Genomic DNA, 24,414 nt, shown 5'->3' with positions numbered 1-24,414 from the left:
AAAAAGGCAGCACAGTGCTTTAGTGGCTAGTTGTTGATTCCCTTCATGTTTGCATGGGTTTTTCTCCAGGTACTCTGGCTACCTCCCACAGTCCAAAAACATGCATGTTCGGTTGACCGACAATCCTAAATTGCATTTATGAGCTTGTATGGTTGTTGTATGGTTGTATGTGTGGCCTTGCAATGGACTGGTGCCCTGTCCAGGTGTACCCCTGCCTTTTGCCTCTGTGACTCTGTCCAGGATTAAACAATTACTGAGAATTAATGAATGAATTACAAGAATAGTTGGCAGAGTGTATCACAGCATAGCATCGCTTCTTCTTTTAACAACAATCCAAATATGCCTGGGAACTGAGATGTCCATTTGTTGGACTTTTGGGGAAGGAATGTTGTCTCATTTTTGTCTGACACACGGTTGGAGCTGCTAAACAAAAAACTCTTTGTTTATTTTTAGATGTTTCGCCTATCACCAGTCACCATCCCAATGGCAGACATCCAAAAAAGACTCTCAGGTATGAAGAGTTGGACAGAACCAGGCCCGGACATGGTCTGCACATTCTGGCTAAAGAATCCATGAGCCCATAGCAGCGCAAATGAACCACAGATGGGACCCACCCAGAATGGCTGACCCAGGGCCACGGTCCATGGTCCACATCATTTAAGAACCCCCAGAAACAATCCAGTCTCACATCAAAATGGGAAATAGCAACGTTGGTCCACAGTACAAAACATATTAGTTTCACAATAAGGCCTCTCAAATTGTGACATGTGTCATATATGCAATATATATGTATGCTGCTGCACCTTTGGGCAGTGCTGCGTTGCCAGGGTTACGTCACTGCCGTGCTGGAAACAGATACGGGTGACGTAACGGTCATAACGGATTACTACCGGCTGCCTGTTGTTTTTACACCTGCTTATGGAAGTTCTGAGTAAACTATCGGATCGTACAACTTGTGTGGAGTTATTGAAAACCATTACAACATGTTCACGTTTTCTCCCCCTATTATTTTCTATCGGCCTGCCGAAAAGTCATGTGACTGCCCGCAGCTGCCTTGTACAAATAAAAACAATGGCGGCCATTCTTGTCTTTCTCAGTGGAAAATGCATATTTTAAGGTAGTTTCGACAAGTAAAAGTGTTGTGATCAGATTTCTAGTGAGAAATATACATTGAAATTTCATAATATTCATTCAGTTGCTGTATATGATCTTTGGTTTGTTAGTTATTACGATTAATCTTTCAGGTCTAGGGATAAAATTGTTAAAAAAAAGGGTTTGTATGTGTGTGTATATATATGTATATATATATATATATATATATATATATATGTAAGTGTATGCGTACGTATGTGTGTGTATAAATATATATATACATATATATACAGTATATATATATATATATATATATATATATATGTATATATATGTATATATATATATATATATATATATATACATATATACATATATATATATATATATATATACATATACATATATATATATACATATACATATATATATATATACATATATATACTGTATATATACATACAGGCCAGCTGATAGTCTAGCCTGGGCCCGGGACAAAATAATCTAAGATGGGCCCCCCTGCACCCGGATCTCTCCTTCTCCCTCTTCCTCTCTGTAGGAACAAAAAAGGCCGCTGAGGCCGCTTGCTGACGCGTCACTCAAAAGGGGAAAATAAAAGTCAGTTGAATTAGTTCTTAAAGTGATCTAGGTTTATTGTAACAAAAAGATCAAAAAACAGCAATCAATTATTATAATGCAAAAATAAAATAACAAACAATGAATACTTGTGTGGCTGAAACAAAGCAAAACGGTGACGGTCAACAAAAAATATATCAGCCTACTACATGAACACTTTCCTTTTGTCTTCCACCCGCCACCACACAATCAAACCAACCAACCAACAAATTAAAGCCACACAAGGGGCAAGGGGGCAAAGTCCAAAAAATAAAACACCAAGTCCATTTGGGCTTTTCAAAGTTCTTCTGCCTCCAGCAAAAGACAAATCTTGTTGACCGGCCTTTTTTTTTGTTCCTACACTCTCCTCTCCTCTGCACCTCCTCTCCCTCTCTGAATCTCCCTCTCCCTCTCTTCTGACACTAGCAGGAAATAAATAAATGTTTAGATTTCCAAAGGCCACGCGCTGAACTTTCCTTGTGGCAAAATCATCCCCGCCCGATCAGTCCCGCCCAGGAGACTATAAAAGAGGAGCAGCCACCTGATGCTCATCTCTGCTTTTTCCATTTTTCCTCTGCCACTTCTCATTTTTTTGGCATCAGGCCAAAACTTGGAGTTTAGCTCCAAGTTTTATTTTTATTTTTATTTTTTTCCTTTTCACTTTTTCATCTGCCCGGCCTTTTTGCCTGCTGGCAGAGGTGCAATTTTTCCTAACCCGACTCCCGCATCCAACCAGCGCAGCATCTGCCCCGGGCATCCTGCCAGCCGACTCCGTGGGCGCCACCGCGGTAGAAAGGTCTTTCCCGGAGCACCCGACATCGGGGCCCGGCGCCGACCGCCACAAAGGGCCACTGGAGATCGTCAAGCGCTGGTAATAGGTTCGCCGGTCCTGCAATCCTGCCTGTGTTCCTTTTCCTCAGAGTTGGACGGGGCGAGACAGAGTCCCCCCCCGGGTGCGCGCAAGGAGCGCTATACCGCACCACAGGCTTGACGAACTCCCCCTCCTCTTCCTCCTCAACAGAGCGGCTGCTCTCCCCACCTACTGCAAAGTAAGAGGCAATTAGCGTCTGGGCAGACTTAGTAAAGTTTATTTCGGTTGTTTTGATCCTGTTTATTGAGTTTATACATTGTGTGACGTATTGATTGTACTGTACGCCTGTTTACGTGAGCTTTCACCGCCGAGTGATCGGACCGCGGCTCCCGACTGTATCTCGGAGCGGGTGGGTTTCACTCCCGACCCGACTCTCGAGTGGGACCTGCGGCCGATCTACCACACCGGCCGTTAGAGCTCACAAACCCCCTTAGGGTCCCCCGGCTGCGGTGTGACCACCTGCAGCTGCGCATCTGTGTGACGCGTCGGAGATCCCGCAGGCACGGCGGTGCGACGTCCGAGCGCGGTCCGCTGACGCGCTCCTCCGCCCCCCCCCTCTTTTCACTAAACCCGGTTGCGCGTCAGATCCACGTGGTGTTTCACCGTTGTTTTATCCGTGGTCTGTTGCGTTTTCCGTCATATTTCCCCCACGGCTGTATTGCCGTGGTCCGCCTTCCGGGCTACGTGCTCGCGTACCGCGGCGTGACCCGCCCCCAGACCGCGTGACGCGCAGCGTACGCTGCTCTGACGCATACACACACACACACACACACACACACACACACACACACACACACACACACACACACACACACACACACACACACACACACACACACACACACACCCACACCCACACACACCCAGACACACACACACACACCAGTCTCCACCCGGAGGATCCGAAGAACTCCTCCTTTTCCTTTTATGATTTCTTGTCTCTGTTTGTTTACCAACTGTTTGACACTAGTGTGAATACATTTCTGACCGCAAAAAGTCGTCTCTGTTATTCTGTGCATATCTGCCGCCAAGGCTGGGTGACGAAGTGTGTGTTCGGATCTCACTCCTTCAATTAATAACTGGGTATAGTAATTACTCTGAGACTGATATTCTGCTGTAAAAGTTATCATTTCCCTGCTTAAGGAACAGGGTGGTGCCCCGAGGATTTTATTTATCATATTAGTCATTCAATTTGATAAATAGTCGACTTTATTAATTATTAATAATTATTGAATAAAATTATTAATAACCCTTCGATAACTGGACAGCCAAGCTACCTGAGTTGCACAACAGGGGTGGGGGGTTCTTGACCACTATTTCAAGGACAATTAGGAAGAAAACAAATAACAAGCTTTTATGTAACTCAAATACTACATATTTTGTCCACAAATAGGCATATTTTAAAACATTTTGAAAAATGATTCCATAATTTAATGAGGAAAAAAAATTTAAAAAAAATAATGAGGGCCCTATTCTGGGACCTTCTTGCTGTGAGACAGCTGCACTACCAGCTGCGCCACCGTGCGCCCATTCTTCCTTCTTTAATTGCCTTCTTCTAGCCACTATTGTACCTTTGAGCTATAGCTTTGTCATTGTTAATGTGTCATAGTGCTCTAAGGCTATACCAGTCGTTACAAGAGAAAATATGGACAGGAGTCCAAAGTTGCTTTGGGTTGTTCTTGCTGGTGGAGACCTGAGACTCTGAGAGCAACATACCGGTGCACACGGACACAAGACAAAAGGTCGGATAACATCACTAAAATGTGATCATATCCACCCTTTTGTTGTCCCCGTGTGCTCTCTACTGTAGCAGCAGGCCCACTCAGATGTGCACATGACTTCATACATACCCCCTGACTGCGTTTGCACTTCCAGGACAGATGAGCTCTGGATCTGACAGACTGACACCTGTACTTTACCCGTGCCCAAGTGTTAAAGTCTCCCTCCGACTGGCTCAAAGCGAAGCTGTAACACATCCTCCAATCTGCTCCACAACAAAATCAATCAATCAACTGCAATATTTATTCATCAGTAATGAAGGAGGTGACAATGATCAAAACTCAACCTCCATCCGCCATATTTGTGAAGAAAAAGATCAGATTCCGATACCTCAGTGTGTCCATTCAACCGTATAATAAATAAAAATGGTAATGGAGAAGAGAGGCAGGGAAAAGGAGAGGAGAAGAAGGGTGAGAGGCACCGCCCAGCGGATCATGTCGGTACCCCCCTGCAGCATAAGCCTATGCCAGCATATCTACCGCGAAGCTATATTTGAGACTAACTATTATAGTTTTTTTCTATAGCTGCGACTATGACTACTGACTCTAACACACTAGAGTTTACACTACCTAGAGATTTACCAACACCAGCTAGAGGTTTACTAAACACTAACTATAGGCTTTACTAAACAGAAAGGTTTTAAGTTTAGTTTTAAAGGTGGAGGTGGTGTCAGCCTCCTTAACCCAGATTGGTAGTTGGTTCCAAAGTAATGGTGCCTGATAGCAGAACGCCCACCCTCCAAATCTACATTTAGATACTCTAGGAACTACGAGTAAACCTGCACCCTGGGAGTGGAGAGCTCTGCCAGGAACATAAGGCACTATCAAATCTTGTAAATACTGCGGAGCTAAGCCGTTTTGGGCTTTATATGCAAGTAATAACATTTTAAAATGAAAACATCTTGAGTTTTGGACAAACTACTGCGATTACTGCTACCGCTGTTGCGAAGAGTCAACAGAAGATGAAGGCAGTGGATGATCAATCAAATGATTTCTCAAAGGCAAAGCCCTTATGTAACACAGTAATGCGTAGTAATGCCGAAGTGTTATAATAGCACTACTACAACTGATTGTGATGGCTTTAGAACTGACCGCCTACGTCACATCCAGCACTGCTGGGGACATGCAATAAACGGGATTATTGACATGTCTGAAAAACCACATCAGGAAAGCATAAAAAGGTTTTTGTGATATTTGGCAGTTTTTTAAATGATAGGTGTTTCCAGTCAGGCCTGGTCAACCTGGTGGAGATGTCCGATCCATGACGCCTGGGAAGAACACCTGATAAAGGACATGTGGGAGGTGCTTCTGAGGAGAATCAAGACCTTACTCAGGAACACAATCACAGCGTCGTCTTCATGCGTTGGCCATGCTCTCTATGGAGAAGAAACTTGTCGAAAACATCCCTGATTTTAACCAGAGTCATTGAGAAATGTGCTTCTATAAAGAATAGAAAGACATTTAGATACAAAAAAAACACTGCATGTCATTGTAATGTTGCTATTAATTTAATTTATTCAAATACACTGATGTGATTTTTAGTATATGTCCATTTTGGAGTTTGAGAAAACGACACCCGCCACCACTGCCGATATCCCAAATGGGCCATCAGCAAAGGAAAACAGCAGGTGAAAAATAACCCAAAGAATGGAGCCCCCGTTCTCCTGATTTCCTCTTGACCATTGTGGAAGTCTGATCCAGAGATACTGAAAGGATTCGTTCAGTGATTAATCCAAAAGGAGGTGTTAACAGCTGTTAACATCAAAGGTTCACTTACTTTCACTTTCTCTATGGCACATTTATTTAAATAGGATCATTCCAGAGGGCTGATGTACTTTTTCTTGCCACTCTTGAAGGATTTATAAGCTTCCTTACACACAGGGATATTTAAACTTCCATGAGTCTATTTGTGTGATGTCTTCCTAAGAAGTGCAATAAAATCTTGCATTATTGCAGCAGAAATTAATTTCAGGGACTGACATTTTATCCAGTGGGCCTTCCATCTCCTTAATCTCCTGTCCGTCTCAGCTCTGTATCACGTAATACAGAGGAAATGTCATTCAAATGTCAGATAGTGATGCATAGAAATCCAATGATGAGAAATCAAACAAATCTACAAATGATAAACACACCTCTGCGCCAACTGATGGGACTCCGCGAGCAACAAAGTGTGAACTGAAGCAATTGACACTATATCATCTGTACTATTCAGTCATTAGACCAAAGCGAGGAACAAAATAATGTGGAAAAAAAGGGAACTCACCTTTGCATCTTCTTTACTAGCTCTGTTTTCTTCTCTCTGTATGTTCTTCAGCAGATATTCTCTTTACCCTCTATGGTGCAACAGTTTGCATTAGATGTGCCGGAAAAAAGGAAACAAAAAAATAATCCGATGAAACTCACAAGAACTTCTCCTTGCGTGTGGAGCACAGATTAAATTCACAGAAACTCTCCAGGACAGTGATTGCTTATTTATGCTCCATCTTAGACAGTGAGAACAAATGAAGTGACGTTTCCTGTCTGGCTGTACTCCTGAGCCCCTTTGCTTCTCTGGAGGCCTCCCTGACTGCTGTTGCTATACTTTTGTCCCAGCTACTGGAAGATGCCAGTGCTAGTTGTCTGCTGGAGAGCATGTAGCACCAAACTGGTGAGAATGTTAAAGCGCCCAGAGGAGTGCTGCCGCTGCAAGGTTGACTGAGGTATGTAGCTGTTCGCCAGTTGGAGGGGAGTCAGCGAGCAGCAGATCCAGTAAAAACACCAGCTTCTGGTCCAGGCTAAAGTGGACTGGTGCAGTTTAGGTTGTATGGCTCCAGCTGGCAGGGCTTTTGAGGTCCAAAGTCAATGGTCATCGCTAGTCAGAGCTCAAACATCAATACAGGTATCCATGGCAGCAAGAGTCAGAGGTCGTGGTTGTGTTTGTCAGCCACTGGATTAAGCTGTTTGGTACAGGAGGTAGACGGTGGGAGGAAATCCTTGGGAGGTAGAAAGCAGTGTGGGAGACGTCTTGTAAAAGTCTTGAGTGTAATCTTAGAGCATACGTCTCCAAAAAAAGGAAAAGCAGTAATTTGCCATGGTCCATCTGACAAGGACCTAATCCTTGGCTCTGCCTCCAAACAAAACAGGTTGGTTTCCACAGAGTTTCCACCTGTTGAAGGAAACACACACACACAAATAATGAACTGTTGTTGATGTTTTTATATGAACATATAGCAGGGTTTTTTTTAATATTAATCATAAAAAATGTAATCAAACAGCAGACAGTGTTAAGTTCACTTGCAGCAGTGAAACAGCAACCCACAGCCTGATCTACAGACGTTATCAAGCAAGAAATCTTGCAAGGCATCAAGTTTTGTGAAGTATCTGGAACCTGCCATTTCATTGATGGTAGGTATTTGATAATGTCCCCGATTTATGCTCTCATTCAAGTCTTTAGGGTCCATACAGATTGTTCTCCATTTTTGTTCCCTGTTGGAAAAAGTGGAGTTGACCCAGTCTGTAGGCTCATCAACCTTTATAATCACCCCCAGCATAGTCATTCTTTCAAATTCTTTCTTTATACCATCTTGAGGGGAGCAGGAACTCTGCGTGCTGAATGCAACTGTTTGAGCACCTTCTTTCAGGGGTATCTTATATGTGAGAGGGAGAACACCAAAACCTTTGAAAGCATCTGAAAAGTTCTGGACTATGGTGTCAGACTCATTTGGTGGGTTGTCAAGATGCGATGGATCCTGGGAAGAACTGGGGCTTGTGAAGAGTCTATCACCCAGAAGTGATTCATGTCCTTCACTAACTGTTACTCTCAATTTGCATGTGCCCAAACATTCAATTGGCCGACCATAGTAGTCTTTCAGTCTAGCTGCCTTCCTCAGTATTTGTGGCATATCTTTCATTTCCTTTGCTGTATATCGGCCATGCTTATGAGATTTGCTTTTGCACCACTATCTAGTCTCATAGTGACTATGATCTCATTTATCATCAATGGGGCGATCCATTTGTCTTCTTTGGTGAAATCATTTTCCTTTACTGGATTGATGTTTTGTTGTTCACCCTCCATTACGTTGACAGCTTTTCCTTTCTTCTCCTCTTTACATCTGGAGAAGCATTGTTTAGCAAGATGATTCTTGTCCTGGCACTTTGAGCATGGGTTTCCAAAAGCTGGACACTGTCTTGGCTTGTGCTGTGAGCTGCAGCACTTGCAGCTGACCATCATGTCCTCCGACTGCTGTGCTGGTTGGGTCTGTGTGCACCGTCTTCACTGATGTGACACTGTCCCAACCACCACTGCACTACCACTCGCCTCCACTGAAAGTTTTCATGTGTTTTTGGCATAGTTCACTCGCCTTGCAGATCTTTATTGCTCCCTCTAGAGTCAGGTCCGTCTCCCTTAGCAGCCTTTCTCTGACCCTATTATCCTCTTCGCTGAATATGATTTGGTCACGGATCACAGTCTTTAATGGAAGCAAAGCCGCAGGACTGTGTTTTCAGCGACAAGTCCGTCAGGAAGCTGTCAAAAGTCTCGTTCTACCGCTGTGTTCTGAGCCTCAAATTACGAAGCATTGCATCCAATTTTTCACCATCATCCAGACTGTCATACACGTATTATACACTTCAGTGCCTGTGGACCTGCTATGGTCAGCACTAATCTTGGCCGTGGCCTGCTGGGGAGGCAACATCTGTGCCAGGGACGCTACCAGGCTGAACAAGCTGGTGAAGAAGGCCAGCTCTGTGGTGGGGACCGGGTTGGAGGTGGTGGATGAACAAAAAAAACTGGCGACCATGTTGGCCAATCCCTCCCATCCACTCACATGGAGCTGACGGGGATGAGGAGCAAATTCAGTAACAGATTTGTCCTCCCCCGTCAGACCACAAAGAGATTTGGAAAGTCGTTTATTCCAGCTGCACTCCGACTCTACAAGCAGGCCCTGCAGGCACAGGGAAACCTGGAGCTGGAGTTGATAGGTAACTGACTTGGACTTTTATCTGCACATGTTGCACTTTAGCAAACTACCAGCTTGCACTTCATATTTATTGGACCAGCAGTGTGTTTATATTTATTGCATTGTCAACTCTGTTTTTCTGTTTGTCTTCCTCTTTTTAAACGTCATGAGCTGTTTGACAACTGATTTTCCCCAGAGGGGACAATAAAGGTTTCAATCAATCAATCAATCAATCAATCAATCAATCAATCAATCAATCAATCAATCAATCAATCAATCAACTAGCGCTACGTTTCTGGCGTCCGTCTTTGTTTCCAGGCCCATTGCCGCGACATACAGGCGGAACCGTTGTTTAAAGTTAAGGTACGCCAATTATCGTCAACATTTCCTGTTAGCTTCAAACTCTCCGGTGTCTTTAAATCCATGTCGTCCTTTTTAGGTTTACTCCTGGTACCATGTTCTGTTCTTGTTCCCAAATCCTCAGACCGGTATTCAGCCATTACTTTATTCTTCCCAGTTCACCACATACATGTTATCTCCAAAACTTGTTCTTATTCTGTTATATCTAACTCACCTTCTGTATCACCAGGAATGGTGCTATCACCTAGTGGACAACATAAACAACATCTAGTCATAACACAGGCCAGTTGTCATGGAAACATGACGCTTTGCCAAGACTAACTGACTAAAGACAGCACTGACACACAGTCGTGACCACTGGCTTGTCGTGTGCTGCCACACTTTTTTTATTTTCAATTCACACTGCATGTGCATGTTGGACTCCAGCAGGGCTGCCCTTTGTCACCGGTCCTGTTCATAATTTTTATGGACAGGATTTCTAGGCGCAGCCAGGGGCCGGAGGGGATCCGGTTTGGGAACCACAGGATTTCATCTCTGCTTTTTGCGGATGACGTTGTCCTGCTGGCTTCATCAGACCGGGACCTTCAGCATGTGCTGGGGCGGTTTGAGGCAGAGTGCGACGCGGCAGGGATAAGAATCAGCACCTCCAAAACCGAGGCCATGGTTCTCCACCGGTAACGGATAAGCGGCGGAAAATGGATGGATGGATGGAATTCACACTGCAACAATATAATTTTCCTTTCGGGGTTAAAAATGTGTTATTTTTTTCAAATATATTCAGCTGAATTCAAACACTGTAACTACATGTGCAGTGGTGTGGTACATCAGGAAAACAACTATTTCCTGCCATAAGGTCCGGTCTGTGGAACTGCAGTTACTCAGAGAAATGAAGTGCTCCAAGGTCACAAGTGTCAGGGATCAATGTGGCCAGTTGATTTTGCATTAACAAAAGCTACAGGACCTATTCAGTATGCTGCTCCTGTGTGGAAAATCAATGGTTGGCAATGGACTTTTGAATGTACATGCACGCAAGCACGCACGTCTGCAAACACAAACACGCTTTCCTTTTTTTCCTTTTTAATATTCCTCCATCTGTGCAAGCTGTTCTTGGGTTGAGTCCTTGTTAGGGTCATATCACTTAAGGCGACAAGCAAGTGTGTGTGTGTGTGTGTGTGTGTGTGTGTGTGTGTGTGTGTGTGTGTGTGTGTGTGTGTGTGTGTGTGTGTGTGTGTGTGTATGTGTGTGTGTGTGTGTGTGTGTGTGTGTGTGTGTTCCAGACGTTCTTAATGCCAACAACTTCAACTTCGAATTCAATTTAGTACCCGTTGGAGCAGATATTTTCCCCTCGAACTTACATTTTCATTTTCTGATGACGTGGACTAGAGCCCTGCGCGGGACTGTTTTCTTCATCCCGCTCTGCCATTGTTTATGTAATAATTGCTCAGGGGTCATGTTCTGGGTCTCTGGAAAGTACCTAGAGACAACTTCTGTTGTAATAGACACTATATAAATAAAATTGAATTGAATTGAATTGAAGTGGACGAAGCGCTGGGTTCTAAACAGGGGGGAGGGTTTGGTCCAGGGAAAACCCTGCATGATATAATAACCAAAACCAAATGTCAACTATCATCTAAGGTCTATTTGTACCCTCACAATCATGGTGATCCATGAAGCTTTAGTGTTGTCTGTTTCTCCCAGACTAATGTTGGGACTTCTAACTGTAACGGGCTGCATGGATGGACGTATCAAAGGAAGGTCTGTCAGTGCCATTAACAGCAGGCCCGTAGTATACCCCAAACAAAAACACTTCTGTCCAACTGTTCTCGGCATCTTGTGACTTTAAATCAACCCCATTATGTTTGTTTGGTTGCTGTTTCCAACAAGCAATAAATAAGCAGCAAATTAGTGTCACAGGAATCGGAGACGTGTGCTGCGGCACAAGAGCTGACATAATGGAGTCTTTCTGTTCACCCCACTGTGTTTTTTAATCACGTCATTGTTTTTGTCACCTGAGTGTCCACTGGTGTATGATGGTGTGAGACAGAAAAGGCATCGTCTGGACTTCATGAACAGATGAATCTCTGTATGAATGAACGTGTGAACGGGCAAACATGACCTGTAGTGCCGAGCGCTTTGATTGGTCAACAGCTTAAACCTTTAAAAAGGTAATTTATCGAAAATCATATTAAAAACAACTGTGGAATAAAAAGCTACTAGAGATTTAAGAGCAAAGAGCATCTGAAAACAGTTGTGTCCTTGGCGTGGACTTCAGACTCACCACTGCTCGGCACCTTTCATGTTCTCTAGACACTCTGCAGCCATTTAGCACCATTTGGGGCTGGTTTCTTACAGAAATACATTTGCATCACATAAGTGGATGAAAGTGTTCTTGGTCCATATACAGCTGCTCAACTGCTTCAGACTTCCCCTGCGCGACATTTCATGATGCACCAATGCCTTTCAAGTCTCAACTTCAGCCAAAACATCTTAGCATCCATGTTGATGTCACTCATGCAGAATGTGGTTTGTAACTGCCAGCCTGCCACCAGTTGTAAGCATGTGTTACATCCATATCACTTTCCTACACCCACTTTCAGAGCAGAGCGGAGCCGTTCTTCGGGGGCATTGTGGAGGTAGCGAGCAGCAAAAGTTGGAAAAGTATAATTGATAACCATTTTTCTTTTATACTGAGGAAACAAACTAAAGGATATTAGGAGCGAAGTACAAGAACAAACGTATAGTGAAGAATACACAGCTACGTCAGTGACATGAAGAAAAACAGAAAACCTGATAGCAGTAATCTACAAGTGAAATCCAGCTCAGTGTGAGAAGCCTCGCAGGAGCAGGAGGAGCTCAGCTTAATGCGGCCCAGATTTTGGATCCAAGTGTCAAGCTTGACCTTTAGCGCACCGTGCCTCCCGTGTTTCTGTGCGGCTCTATCTTGATCCGCAAGGAAAGCTTTTCTTTCTCCCATCCTCCTCAGATTGTGAGGGCAGCTCGTTGCCTGAAAAACAGTCTGAAAAACAGTCTTTCGAGAGTCGCTTTCGAGAGTCGCTTGAGAGCTTTCCACCCCTGCGTAAACCTCTGAGGGATGGTCTCAGAGCAGCACAGAGACTCATTAAGATCAGGGAGTCTTTCCTTTGTCTCACCTGCCTCGGATATACAACCTCAAAACCTCTCCAAAAGAAATGAGAATGACTGCATATTTATTTCCTAGATTTCTAGATATTCTTTATTTGATGTTAAGTTAAAAAAAATGTCTTTGTTTAAAAAAAACTATTAAAAGTTAAAGCTGCAAGCAGCGATGAACGGGCCCTCGCACTCATGGCCACCGCCCCCCATAAGCATATCAGAAATGACACCACCCACGACTTTTCTATGTCAAACCATAGAAAGTCAAAGCCAAAAGTTATGGCAGAAAATAGCGTCGCCATCGTAACGATTTTGAAAGAGAAAAGTACTGCGCGTCTTCGCAGGATGGAGACGCATATTTTGATGTAACACACCTGGGTGCACGTTACGGTTCGGTCCGTATTAACTGCCGAAGGAATGGCATAAATTGCGCCAAAATTACACGATTAATTCAAAATGTTCAAAATGACCGACTTCCTGTCGGTTTCGGCCATGGCGCCAAGAGACTTTTCTTTAAAGGTATTGTGACATCATTTTTAACATGCTTTTAACACTATTAAAAGTCTTGGCCAACATCCCTCAAATGTGTCTAAAAGAGTGTAACAAGAAAAACTTCGCTCCAGTACTCCATTCCTGGCTTTTTATGACTATGACATATGATTATATGTTTTTTTGCGCCGTGAAAAACGCTTCCTTTTCCCCCTTTCCTGTCAATCATTGCGCCGCTCCTCCTCCAAACCTCCTCCTCCAGCCATACGCTCACAGCGGCGTCGGAGAGTTAAGCCGGGAGCGACAGGCGAAGCATGCACGGAAAAGCAGCAGGGCGAACCACAGCAAACAATCATAAAAATAAAGGCATGCAAGCAGCACTGTCCCCTTATCTTAAGTCCAGTCAGTGGCCGCGGGTCTTCTTAGCAGTTTTCCTCCGGGGATCAGAACAAAAGAGGCTCTAAACAGCTCCGTGTTAAGCCTGATTTATGGTTCCGCGTTAAATCGACGCAGAGCCTACGCCGTAGGGTTCAGCGTACGGTGCGCGTCGCCGCGTAACCCTACGCCGTGGGCTCTGCGTCGGTGTAACGCGGAACCATAAATCAGCCTTTATGGTGCGCTGGAGAGGAGAGGAGGCAGGGAGCTGGGTGGAGGGGGCGGTGATTTAGCGGGTCGTTACGTAACGGCCCGCCACCAAACCAGATGCGCCGTTTTTGCATAGTTATGTGGAAAATCCCAGAAAGCACACAATACACTGAATGTTAAAAGTTCGTTGTTTTTTGGGTGTAATTGATGTCAAGACACCCAACAAAACACAAAAAATCAAGAAAAATGGGTTTTCATGTCACAATACCTTTAAGTTGCGACATGAAACAGGTAGGTACCGATTTTCGTGCATGTACGTCAAACCGTATTATGGGGCTTGAGGCACAAAGTTTTCTAGGGGGCGCTGTTGAGCCATTTTGCCACGAACATTAATGCAAACCATGAAATATCAAATTTATCACCAGGCCTGGCTTGTGTGCAAAATTTGGTGACTTTTGGGGCACGTTTAGGGGGGCAAAAAGGCCCTCATTTCGTCAGAAGGAAAATTCCTACAGATACAATAGGGCCTTCGTACTGTAAGTGCTCGGGTCCTAATAAGATTGGTGTGAGATAAGTACAGGCTAATTTCCAAAGCCCATGTATCAGAATCAGCATCTGCCAAAATGAATCCGGCCATGGTCAATGTGCTATCACTCAGATAACGCCAAATAATTTCAGAGGAAATAAAGGACTACTGAAACCAATAAGACTGGTTTAACCAGATTCAGCTTCCTGGCTTCGGCCTCCGCTCCCCCTCCTTCCCCCCCTACACGATTCATACGCACATAGGCTAAGGGGCGGGGGGTCCGGGTCGTGGGGGGCATTGTCCCGCATGGCCCGGCACTCCCTGCCTCACGGTTTTAACAGCAAAGTAGACACTGGACATTCAACACTTAATAAATACATTTGACAAGGACACGTAGTTCGGGAGGGGGGGTTCGGTGTCAAATTGATACTTGGCCCTCCCCCTCCCTGTTTTTATGGCATTAATCACATGCACTCAACACCAGGGGCGGGAGGGGGTCCCACATCACCCGCGTTCCCTCGCCGGCCTGGGATAGGTGGGTCGGGATACCCGGGCCTGGCGGGGCTCGCCGTGCAGCCTGGGGTGCCTTCTGGCGGTGCTGGACCCCCCCGGGGAGGGGGAAACGGTGCGTGATTGTGTGTCTGTGTCGGTGAGAATGCGGTGTGGAAGGGTCCTGCCATGGAGGATTTGCATACACATATACACACACACACGCGCATGATCATATACATACACACACACACACACACATAGACATACACACTGGCTTGTTCACCTGCATGCTTGCTCTGTAGTTTTTGGGTTTAGTTAGCGGTAGCGGTAGCTTAGCTCAGACTGCGATCAGATCTCAAGATTTGGGTCGATTGCTGTTCGTGTTTTGGTCGGCTCCGTGCCGGTTTCGTGTTTTGTTTGTGGTTTTTTGTTGCAGATTTCCAGTGCTTGACGTGTGTCTCCGTGTGTTCCTGCTTCCTGGATTGGCAGTGGATGTCGTCACCCCCCCACCCCCCCCACCCCCCCAAAAAAAGAAAATCACTGGGTTTGTATGTGTATATTTATGTATGTGTATGCATATGTATGCGTATATATATGTATATATATTAAATATAGTAATAATGCACATATATATACCTTTGGTTTCTACCTTCATGGTATCAATCATTAATATGTAAAAAAAAAAAAAAAAAAGATTCTGCTGAGTGGTGTCTGGGAGAATGCGATTAAAGGGGGAATAAAGAGGGAGAAGATGCTTTCATTCAATAAGGTTTGAGCTAATTTGATCAGCAACGAGTGAAATAAGATGTGATACAAGGAGAGAGTCAACGTTACCTTTCACACACAATCAGGTCTGTTGGAGCAGATAAACATCTAAAACATGCAGAGCTTTGGGTCATGAGGACTGGCACTGAGGAACGCTGATATACTGTAGATCAAGCTGAAGGGGTTATTAACATAGACCAGTTTGGATTCATAGAAACTTTCAAATATCTCATCATCTACAGTACATAACCTCATCAAAATCTCTGTGCACATCAGTGTTGTTTTTGTCAACAATGACGATGACGAAATTATTTCGTCAACGCACCTTTTTTTCATGATGATAATGAGACGGTGACGAGTTTAACATGGCTCTTTGATGACAAAAACATGACGAGACGTGTTTGAGTTTTCGTTGACCAGAGGAGACTAGACGAAAATGTTAGAGGGTCAGACGTTCTAAATGCATGACATTTCTGCCTGCCTTTGACATGTCTGTCAAAAAAAATGTTAAATCAGCAATAGCGCTGCAACCTCTCCTTGTTTGGAAACGCCCACCTGGCATCACCTGCAGCACCTGAGCAACATGGCTGCGTCACAGTCACACAGTCCGGTGGGATGATGGACCCTGGCGGCTGCGGTGATCGGAAACGACCAGATGATATATGGACATATTTTCAATACAATCAAGCATAAAGAAAAACAGAATGCATAGAGTTAGACGGCGATAAATGTGGCCACAAAATAGGTGGAAACAATCCCACCAATCTCAAGCGGCACCTGAAGACTCACCACGCTGATATTTTTAGGTAAGGTAAGTTACACCAAGTCCTGTTAACATATCATATACTTGCAATGTTACTCGACAATCGGCTTGTGATCAATTTCATATGATCAATTGCTGACTTCAGTCTAAATTAGCTTGGTTGCGCTGCTAACCCAGGCTGAAGTTAGTTTAGTTGTGCTGACATCAATTCAATAGCTTATGTGTGCGTTACTGGTAGCCTGTGTGTAGTACATGACTGGGTTTTGGTCGGGCTGCAAGTGTAATAAGTTCATATTGACCCATGTTTGAGTGACTGTCTGAAACATAGACAAAAAGATAGCATTTGAGACGTGTTGCTGTTCCCCATGTGTCCAAATGAACAGCACACTTAGGGCCCGATTTACTAAAGGTTTGCGTGTGTTAAAACGTGTGCAAACTTGACAGCACCCGCAAACCAAAGTGCCAGCTGATCTACTAACAGCGTGCAAAGACGACTGCGTCTCTGAAATGCGCAAAATTGCACACGCAATTCAGTTAGTACTTTTGCCCTGATGAATAATCAATATGGGGCGTACCTGCCAGAACGCGCTAAATACTGGGAGGGGAACATGCAAATTGGTCCATTTACCACGCGCAATGAGATTTACCAAGCCTGAAAGTAATTGCGCGTATTGTGATTGCGTCTGTATTTAATACGTTGGAAAGGAAGGTGCTAATCTGCTGCTGCTGTTATTGTGGCAAGGAGGTGACATCCAAAATCAAAGAATACGCAGAGAGAGAGTCTTTATTCTGCTGCATGCTATTTTAAAAATGGTTGCACAAGTTTTATTAAAGGCCAATTTTTCTTTAGTTCTTCGCCTTATATCTTGCCACCTTCTCTTATTGTGCCCCCCTCCACTCGCCCACAAGCAGGCCAAGCCTTTGAGCCAAAACTTTGTATTTTATTGATTACTTATCTTATTGAACGTGAAATCATCCTTCGTAAATTACATTTAATTAAAACCCGTGCTTATTAATCGCAAAACACAGGTTAAACATCATGACCAAATCCGCTCCGTCCCGCTGTGTCAGGATCAGCGCAGAGACTGCAGCTTCGCCTGAATTATGGTTCTGCGTTAAATCGACGGCGTAGCGACGCGTAGGGTCGCGGTGCGGTGTGCGTCGCCGCGTATCCTACGCCGTCGGTTCTGCGTTGGTGTGACGCGGAACCATAAATCAGCCTGTAGTGTGCGCTCTGCTCTATGCGCTGTTCTGAACACTTCTCTTCTCTTCTCTTCTTTCGGATGATGGTCCCGTCTGTCACACATTTACTGTCAGTGTTTGCTATATAATATATAATATTTGCAATATACTGTGGACATCTGAATAAAAACTTAACTCATAAATAGATTGAATCAAAGCGCTCTCCAGCTCTGTGTCTGATGTCTTTTTCTCCTCAGATCATGCCGAGCACCGCCGGGTCACGTAAACCCGACCAATTCAATATTAAAATTCAAATTTTTGATCTGTGCCTAAAATTGAAATATGAAAAACCAGACGTTTTTCTGTTTTTTGTGTTACCAACTGCATTTATTCTATCACAGGTTTTCTCCTTGCGTTTCTTTTGGTAATGTTTAAATTTCTTTGCTGTAGTTCATGAATGTGTTTATTTGCCTCTTCCACTAATATCTCTAACTCCAACTCGTCAAATTTCATTTTGCGCTTGTGACTTGTGACTGTGCTTTCCATCCAGACTCTCCATGGCGCAAACGTAAGACACGCAACACCTCATTTAAATACTGCTGTTTGCACCTGTTATCAATTGCGCACGCATTCTTAGTTGATCACCCGCAAAGCATGCAACAACTGCACGCGCAAACTTTTTCAGTGCACACGCAATTTAGTACTCTTTATTTAGGATCTTAGTAAATCGGGCCCTTAGTATTTTTTGTAACATTAGCAGCATGTTTAACCATGTTTCCATTCAGTGACGGTGTGTCCTCTCTGTGTGTTTATGTTCCGTCAGCACGTTGCGATGTGTTAAACTGGTCAGTTACGTATATGTGCAGCTTTATCATACGTAGAGTCTGGTAGCTTTAGGCTAAAACAGAATATACCTTTATTATTGTAAATATTGGTGAAAATACTCTCTTTTTTATCTTTTCTTTCTATCTATTTTTTTTCGCCACCCCCCCTCTGGTAATCTCGCTGCTGCTTCCACCTGCCTGTGTGGATGTCTGCTGTGCTGCTGACGTCCTGGCCTTTTTTTGAGATAGGATATTTGAGTTTTCTTAAGCTGTAAGCCATGATCAGCAATAAATAATAAAAGGCTTGCAATATTTCAGTTGATTTGTAATGAATCCAGAATGTATGACATTTTTGTTTTTGTAATTGCATTACAGAAATCACAATATTCTAATTTCCTGAGAAAGTCCTGTATAGAAATGACTAAAATGTGACTAAAACTAATAAGCATTTCCGTCCAAAAGACTAAGACTAAATCTAAAATGGCTGCCAAAAACAACACTGGTGCACATGGGACAAGACCAGAAACCTGCATTGGATGCCTGTAATCTTTAAGCCCTGCATCAACAACAGAAACAAGTCTGTGACGGACACCACAGCGTGGGCTCAGGAACACCTCGAAGGAGGTGGTTGGCTTTGTCATCCAACCAATGAAGGTTAAAATAATTTAATGCAAAGACGTAGTCACAACTTAACATGGTCAAAAAACGCAACAGTGTTCTCTGGGCGACCACACTGTCCCTTGGTCGGGCAAAACAAACAGGTTGAATCTATGTCAGACGCTATGAATGCCCATGTGATAGAAAATTTAGCCGTGGCCACTTGATTAAACCAAATCTGCTGAGAGCAGTAAAATTGGGCTTGGTCCAAGTAAGTGTGCAGACTGGTACTCTGCTCAAAAACATTAACACTGCCTTTAAACATGTTTTTGTCTACCCAAATCATAAGAATGAATCATCTATTGTGCCTTAAAATCATTATGCTTCCTTTGTTACATTGTCATCCTGCATCGAGAAGCCTGATGTATGTTTTGACCGTTGTGCACGCAACTGTTTAATTAAATCTACTGAAATCTGGATAATTTATTCTTGGTAACTTAGACACTCAGTTCTCAGTCCAGTTATTCACCTGTTGTAAAGAACGTGTTAAAGAGGTTTAGCAGGTTTTTCAACGACATTTTGGCGACCACGAAGGGACATCGCCTGTGTGACCAGACCAGCACAGAGCAGACGTTTTGGCAGATTACTGGCAACTAGGGTGTAACAATATATCGTGCCACGAAATTTCATGATACAAAAACGTCACGATACGTGTCGTGGAGTTGACAAACTGTAGCACGATAGTGGGTTGTTAATATTAATATATTGTGTTTACTAGTAACATCCTATTGGTGCAGCGGGATCACGTGACCTCGACCCGCGGACCAAAATCTGACGCTCAGAAGAAACTAGTACCGTTTTGCGTCCCGATCACGGGACTCTTGGGGGGCTTTGAGCTCTGAACTTTTACTTCTAAGGTGAGCATGAATCAATCTTTTTTATGATGTAAAGATTGTGTCGTCCCCAAAGGTGTGAGGATGAAACGATACCAGGGTTCACCTTACGGCCTCAGGCTGGAGCAGGTGAAGCTCTGAGCTCTGGCAAAAGATAAATAACAGTCATGTTGACTTTGGAGTTTGGGACTTTTCATAGTTTATTTATTTATTTTTATTTATTTATTTAATTGTAGTTGTTAAATTTCTGGAAAAGAAAAAAGTCAAGTCATACATGACATACAGTGGGGAGAACAAGTATTTGATACACTGCCGATTTTGCAGGTTTTCCCACTTGAAAAGCATGTAGAAGTCTGTAATTTTTATCATAGGTACTCTTCAACTGTGAGTGATGAAATCTAAAAAATGACATAAGTATTTGATCACCTGTCAACCAGTAAGACTTCCGGCTCTCACAGACCTGTTAGTCCTTCTTTAAGAAGCCCTCCTGTTCTCCACTCATTACCTGTATTAACTGCACCTGTTTGAACTCGTTACCTGTATAAAAGACACCTGTCCACACACTCAATCAAACAAACTCCAACCTCTCCACAATGGCCAAGACCAGAGAGCTGTGTAAGGACATCAGGGATAAAATTGTAGACCTGCACAAGGCTGGGATGGGCAACAGGACAATAGGCAAGCAGCTTGGTGAGAAGGCAACAACTGTTGGCGCAATTATTAGAAAATGGAAGAAGTTCAAGATGACGGTCAATCTCCCTCGGTCTGGGGCTCCATGCAAAATCTCACCTGGTGGGGCATCAATGATCATGAGGAAGGTGAGGGATCAGCCCAGAACTACACGGCAGGACCTGGTCAATGACCTGAAGAGAGCTGGGACCACAGTCTCAAAGAAAACCATTAGTAACACACTACGCCGTCATGGATTAAAATCCTGCAGCGCACGCAAGGTCCTCCTGCTCAAGCCAGTGCATGTCAAGGCCCGTCTGAAGTTTTCCAATGACCATCTGGATGATCCAGAGGAGGAATGGGAGAAGGTCATGTGGTCTGATGAGACTAAAATAGAGCTTTTTGGTCTAAACTTCATTCGCCGTGTTTGGAGGAAGAAGAAGGATGAGTACAACCCCAAGAACACCATCCCAACCGTGAAGCATGGAGGTGGAAACATCATTCTTTGGGGATGCTTTTCTGCAAAGGGGACAGGACGACTGCACCGTATTGAGGGGAGGATGGATGGGGCCATGTATCGCGAGATCTTGGCCAACAACCTTCTTCCCTCAGTAAGAGCATTGAAGATGGGTCGTGGCTGGGTCTTCCAGCATGACAACGACCCTGTCAGGGTTTGACACTTCCCCCCAGTGTTTGTAACTTTCAGTTCTGTCTTGCCCCGCCTGTGTCCCATCTGCCCTGATTGTGTCCACACCTGTGTCTCGTCTTGTCTCGTTATCCCCTCAGTATATCTTGTCTTGTCATTCCTTGGTTCCCTGTCGGTCCGTACTGGTTCTTCCCTCCATGTCTCCTCGTCGGTTTTCCCTGTTCCTGGTTTTTGTTTATCCTGCTCTGCAGCGCCTTGTGTTTTGCCTTTTTTGGATTAAATCCTTTTGTTTTTGAGAACTCCTGCCTCCAGCCTCCCTCTGTCTCCTGCACTTGGATCCTTAAAAAACCGTACCATGACAGAACGGACCGACCATATGGACCCAGCGGGAGACTACCTCACTTTTATGGAGTTTTTGCGCCAGGAGGAGTATTGGAACCCCTTTTGGGGAACACGCCTGGCTCTGGGTGGGCCCAGGAGCCTGCAGGCCCAGGGGAAGCGACGGCGTCAGCGCCAGCCTGTTCCGGTGGGGGCCCTGGACGCACCTCTTCCTGTTCCCGAGGTGGTCCTGGACGCATCCCAGCCTGTTTCCCCCTTCTGGGGAACACGCCTGGCTCGAGGCGGGCCCAGGGGTTCTCAGCCCCAGGGGAAGCGACGGCGTCAGCGCCAGCCCCAGCCTGTTCCTGCTCCAGCGGTGGTCCTGGACGAATCGCCCCCTGTTCCTGCTCCAGCGGTGGTCCTGGACGCATCGCCCCCTGTTCCTGCTCCAGCGGTGGTCCTGGACGCATCGCTCCCTGTTCCTGCTCTAGCGGTGGTCCTGGACGCATCGCTCCCTGTTCCTGCTCTAGCGGTGGTCCTGGACGCATCGACCCCTGTTCCTGCTCCAGCTCCGAGGACCCGTGCCCCCCCTCAGCCAGCTCCGAGGACCCGTGCCCCCCCTCAGCCAGCTCCGAGGACCCGTGCCCCCCCTCAGCCAGCTCCTAGGACCCGTGCCCCCCCTCAGCCAGCTCCGAGGACCCGTGTTCCCCCCCAGCCCGCCCTGGATGTGGACTGTGGGGACATCTGGGATCTGTCCCTTGAGGGGGGGCCAGCGCCCCGGACCCGGGTACCCCCGCAGCCGGCACCTCGGACCCGGGTACCCCCGCAGCCGGCACCTCGGACCCGGGTACCCCCGCAGCCAGCGCCACGGACCCGGGTCCCCACTCGGGCAGCTCCGGGGATCCTCTGCCCCCCGACGCCGGCTCCCCGCATCCTGTCTGCTCCTGTTCCGGTTCCCCGCATCCTGTCTGCTCCTGTTCCGGTTCCCCGCATCCTGTCTGCTCCTGTTCCGGTTCCCCGCATCCTGTCTGCTCCTGTTCCGGTTCCCCGCATCCTGTCTGCTCCTGTTCCGGTTCCCCGCATCCTGTCTGCTCCTGTTCCGGTTCCCCGCCTCCTGTCAGCCCCTGTTCCGGTTCCCCGCCTCCTGTCAGCCCCGACTCCGGATCCTGAGGCGGTCCCGCAGCCCTCTGTTCCTGAGGCGGTCCCGCAGCCCTCTGTTCCTGAGGCGGTCCCGCAGCCCTCTGTGCCTGAGGCGGTCCCGCAGCCCTCTGTGCCTGAGGCGGTCCCGCAGCCCTCTGTGCCTGAGGCGGTCCCGCAGCCCTCTGTTCCTGAGGCGGTCCCGCAGCCCTCTGTTCCTGAGGCGGTCCCGCAGCCCTCTGTTCCTGAGGCGGTCCCGCAGCCCTCTGTTCCTGAGGCGGTCCCGCAGCCCTCTGTTCCTGAGGCGGTCCCGCAGCCCTCTGTTCCTGAGGCGGTCCCGCAGCCCTCGGTTCCTGAGGCGGTCCCGCAGCCCTCGGTTCCTGAGGCGGTCCCGCAGCCCTCGGTTCCTGAGGCGGTCCCAGAGCCCCGTCAGGTTCCCGAGCCCCGTCAGGTTCCCGAGCCCCGTCAGGTTCCCGAGCCCTGTCAAGTCCCCGAGCCACGCCAAGAATCCCCGTCACGCCCCCCGCCAAGACCCAGGCCTAGGCCTCGGGGACGCCCCCCCGAGCGGTCTCGCTGGTCTGCCCGGTCCCGAGGTCGGCCCCCGGAACTTTGGCCGTGTGTGGCCTGGGCCCTCCTCCAGGCCCCCTCCGCCCACCCTGGGTTAGGACTCTGGGGACATCTGGGATCTGTCCCTTGAGGGGGGGGTACTGTCAGGGTTTGACACTTCCCCCCAGTGTTTGTAACTTTCAGTTCTGTCTTGCCCCGCCTGTGTCCCATCTGCCCTGATTGTGTCCACACCTGTGTCTCGTCTTGTCTCGTTATCCCCTCAGTATATCTTGTCTTGTCATTCCTTGGTTCCCTGTCGGTCCGTACTGGTTCTTCCCTCCATGTCTCCTCGTCGGTTTTCCCTGTTCCTGGTTTTTGTTTATCCTGCTCTGCAGCGCCTTGTGTTTTGCCTTTTTTGGATTAAATCCTTTTGTTTTTGAGAACTCCTGCCTCCAGCCTCCCTCTGTCTCCTGCACTTGGATCCTTAAAAAACCGTACCATGACAGACCCGAAAACACACAGCCAGGGCAACTAAGGAGTGGCTCCGTAAGAAGCATTTCAAGGTCCTGGAGTGGCCTAGCCAGTCTCCAGAACTGAACCCAATAGAAAATCTGAAAGTCCATATTGCCCAGCGACAGCCCCGAAACCTGAAGGATCTGGAGAAGATCTGTATGGAGGAGTGGGCCAAAATCCCTGCTGCAGTGTGTGCAAACCTGGTCAAGAACTAAAGGAAACGTCTGATCTCTGTAATTGCAAACAAAGGTTTCTGTACCAAATATTAAGTTCTGTTTTTCTGATGTATCAAATACTTATGTCATGCAATAAAATGCAAATTAATTACTTAAAAATCATACAATGTGATTTTCTGGATTTTTTTTTTAGATTTCATCACTCACAGTTGAGGAGTACCTATGATAAAAATGACAGACTTCTACGTGCTTTTCAAGTGGGAAAACCTGCAAAATCGACAGTGTATCAAATACTTGTTCTCCCCACTGTATGTACATAAAATATTTGTACTCGTATGAAACTGAAGATGCATAATGCAAACCTGACATTTACTTTGTTCAGTTTGTGGAAAATGGTTGGCCTGGCTTTCTATTTAAAACTTAAACAGTTATAAAGCATTTTATAACTGTATAACAAGACAATTGTTTCCAGTCATATGTTCCTCATTCAAGGTTTTTAAAAAAATAC

General features: G+C 45.9%; 1 protein-coding gene across 3 annotated transcripts in view; it reads right to left on the bottom strand.

Annotated features, from left to right (window-relative positions):
- Positions 1-24,414, bottom strand: part of LOC133422616 (thyroid hormone receptor alpha) — a 139,289-nt gene that overhangs the window by 93,961 nt on the left and 20,914 nt on the right. For all 3 annotated transcript variants that reach the window (XM_061712639.1, XM_061712637.1, XM_061712636.1), the window contains exon 2: positions 6,620-7,501. The gene's annotated coding sequence lies outside the window, so the exon portion shown is untranslated. The remainder of the gene's footprint in view (positions 1-6,619; positions 7,502-24,414) is intronic.

The sequence above is a fragment of the Cololabis saira genome, chromosome 21 (assembly GCF_033807715.1).
Source record: "Cololabis saira isolate AMF1-May2022 chromosome 21, fColSai1.1, whole genome shotgun sequence".
NCBI classification, from domain to species: Eukaryota; Metazoa; Chordata; class Actinopteri; order Beloniformes; family Belonidae; genus Cololabis; species Cololabis saira.
The sequence above is the reverse complement of the archived record's forward strand: the minus strand, read 5'-3'. Positions and strand labels throughout refer to the sequence as shown.